The sequence below is a fragment of the Misgurnus anguillicaudatus genome, chromosome 21, assembly GCF_027580225.2.
Source record: "Misgurnus anguillicaudatus chromosome 21, ASM2758022v2, whole genome shotgun sequence".
Taxonomy (NCBI): Eukaryota; Metazoa; Chordata; class Actinopteri; order Cypriniformes; family Cobitidae; genus Misgurnus; species Misgurnus anguillicaudatus.
Window position 1 is genome coordinate 15095001 of NC_073357.2, and position 2500 is coordinate 15097500.

A 2500-nucleotide genomic window follows, 5' to 3' on the forward strand; every position below is an offset into this window, starting at 1 on the left:
ATTGAGTCAGCGCTCGCTTATGGCCACACCACCCTGAGCACGCCCGCTCTCGTCTGATCTCGGAAGCCAAGCAGGGTCGGGCCTGGTTAGTACTTGGATGGGAGACCGCCTGGGAATACCAGGTGCTGTAAGCATTTAATTAATTATTTATTCATATAATTTTTCCAGAAATGCATCCTTTCTGTAAGCGTTCGCCGATGGCATGGCGTTGCCACATTAGTCTTGAAGTGGCTCTCGAATCGAGTCAGCGCTCGCTTACGGCCACACCACCCTGAGCACGCCCGCTCTCGTCTGATCTCGGAAGCCAAGCAGGGTCGGGCCTGGTTAGTACTTGGATGGGAGACCGCCTGGGAATACCAGGTGCTGTAAGCATTTAATTTATTATTTAATTATTTATTCATATAATTTTTTTCCAGAAATGAATCCTTTCGGTAAGCGTTCGCCGATGGCATGGCGTTGCCACATTAGTCTTGAAGTGGCTCTCGAATTGAGTCAGCGCTCGCTTATGGCCACACCACCCTGAGCACGCCCGCTCTCGTCTGATCTCGGAAGCCAAGCAGGGTCGGGCCTGGTTAGTACTTGGATGGGAGACCGCCTGGGAATACCAGGTGCTGTAAGCATTTAATTAATTATTTATTCATATAATTTTTTCCAGAAATGCATCCTTTCTGTAAGCGTTCGCACATGGCATGGCGTTGCCACATTAGTCTTAAAGTGGCTCTCGAATCGAGTCAGCGCTCGCTTACGGCCACACCACCCTGAGCACGCCCGCTCTCGTCTGATCTCTGAAGCCAAGCAGGGTCGGGCCTGGTTAGTATTTGGATGGGAGACCGCCTGGGAATACCAGGTGCTGTAAGCATTTAATTATTTATTTAATTAATTATTTAATTACTTATTCATATAATTTTTTTCCAGAAATGCATCCTTTGTGTAAGCGTTCGCCGATGGCATGGCGTTGCCACATTAGTCTTGAAGTGGCTCTCGAATCGAGTCAGCGCTCGCTTACGGCCACACCACCCTGAGCACGCCCGCTCTCGTCTGATCTCGGAAGCCAAGCAGGGTCGGGTCTGGTTAGTACTTGGATGGGAGACCGCCTGGGAATACAAGGTGCTGTAAGCATTTAATTCTTTATTTATTTAATTATTTATTCATATAATTTTGTTCCAGAAATGCATCCTTTCTGTAAGCGTTCGCCGATGGCATGGCGTTGCCACATTAGTCTTGAAGTGGCTCTCGAATCGAGTCAGCACTCGCTTACGGCCACACCACCCTGAGCACGCCCGCTCTCGTCTGATCTCGGAAGCCAAGCAGGGTCGGGCCTGGTTAGTACTTGGATGGGAGACCTCCTGGGAATACCAGGTGCTGTAAGCATTTAATTCTTTATTTAATTAATTATTTAATTACTTATTCATATAATTTTTTTCCAGAAATGCATCCTTTCTGTAAGCGTTCGCCGATGGCATGGCGTTGCCACATTAGTCTTGAAGTGGCTCTCGAATCGAGTCAGCGCTCGCTTACGGCCACACCACCCTGAGCACGCCAGCTCTCGTCTGATCTCGGAAGCCAAGCAGGGTCGGGCCTGGTTAGTACTTGGATGGGAGACCGCCTGGGAATACCAGGTGCTGTAAGCATTTAATTAATTATTTATTCATATAATTTTTTCCAGAAATGCATCCTTTCTGTAAGCGTTCGCCGATGGCATGGCGTTGCCACATTAGTCTTGAAGTGGCTCTCGAATCGAATCAGTGCTCGCTTACGGCCACACCGCCCTGAGCACGCCCGCTCTCGTCTGATCTCGGAAGCCAAGCAGGGTCGGGCCTGGTTAGTACTTGGATGGGAGACCTCCTGGGAATAGCAGGTGCTGTAAGCATTTAATTAATTATTTAATTATTTATTCATATAATTTTTTTCCAGAAATGCATCCTTTCTGTAAGCGTTCGCCGATGGTATGGCGTTGCCACATTAGTCTTGAAGTGGCTCTCGAATCGAGTCAGCGCTCGCTTACGGCCACACCACCCTGAGCACGCCCGCTCTCGTCTGATCTCGGAAGCCAAGCAGGGTCGGGCCTGGTTAGTACTTGGATGGGAGACCGCCTGGGAATACCAGGTGCTGTAAGCATTTAATTAATTATTTATTCATATAATTTTTTCCAGAAATGCATCCTTTCTGTAAGCCAGGGATGGGCAACTTCGGTCCTGGAGGGCCGGTGTCCTGCAGAGTTTAGCTCCAACCATAATTAAACATACCTGAAGCAGCCAATTAAGGTCTTACTAGGCATACTAGAAACTTTAACGCACGTGTGCTGAGGCAAGTTGGAGCTAAACTCTGCAGGACACCGGCCCTCCAGGGGCCTATACCATGAAGCCGGTTTAAGTGGATAGCCAGGTAAGTTTAAGATTAGTTTGCGCCAACCCTGGGTTTTAGGTACCATGAAAGTAGCGCGGCTTTAATCAGTGTTCATCGCCATGGTATCTTACGCTGCACGGCTAACCTGCCCCGG

General features: G+C 48.7%; 1 protein-coding gene, 7 non-coding genes and 2 pseudogenes across 8 annotated transcripts in view; all 10 read left to right on the top strand.

The window, feature by feature from the left end:
* The window catches only part of LOC129447580 (uncharacterized), a 253528-nt gene that overhangs the window by 210492 nt on the left and 40536 nt on the right, over positions 1 to 2500 (top strand). The gene's annotated exons all lie outside the window — the stretch shown is intronic.
* Positions 16 to 134, top strand: LOC141357285 (5S ribosomal RNA). Its single transcript, XR_012363768.1, has one exon. It is a non-coding gene; the product is annotated as a 5S ribosomal RNA (ribosomal RNA).
* Positions 254 to 372, top strand: LOC141355075 (5S ribosomal RNA). Its single transcript, XR_012361503.1, has one exon. It is a non-coding gene; the product is annotated as a 5S ribosomal RNA (ribosomal RNA).
* LOC141357286 (5S ribosomal RNA) lies at positions 502 to 620 on the top strand. Its single transcript, XR_012363769.1, has one exon. It is a non-coding gene; the product is annotated as a 5S ribosomal RNA (ribosomal RNA).
* LOC141353924 (5S ribosomal RNA) lies at positions 741 to 859 on the top strand (annotated as a pseudogene).
* On the top strand, positions 1001 to 1119 carry LOC141354031 (5S ribosomal RNA; annotated as a pseudogene).
* On the top strand, positions 1253 to 1371 carry LOC141354842 (5S ribosomal RNA). The gene has a single exon (XR_012361273.1). It is a non-coding gene; the product is annotated as a 5S ribosomal RNA (ribosomal RNA).
* Positions 1513 to 1631, top strand: LOC141358437 (5S ribosomal RNA). The gene has a single exon (XR_012364932.1). It is a non-coding gene; the product is annotated as a 5S ribosomal RNA (ribosomal RNA).
* On the top strand, positions 1752 to 1870 carry LOC141358012 (5S ribosomal RNA). The gene has a single exon (XR_012364501.1). It is a non-coding gene; the product is annotated as a 5S ribosomal RNA (ribosomal RNA).
* On the top strand, positions 2000 to 2118 carry LOC141355076 (5S ribosomal RNA). The gene has a single exon (XR_012361504.1). It is a non-coding gene; the product is annotated as a 5S ribosomal RNA (ribosomal RNA).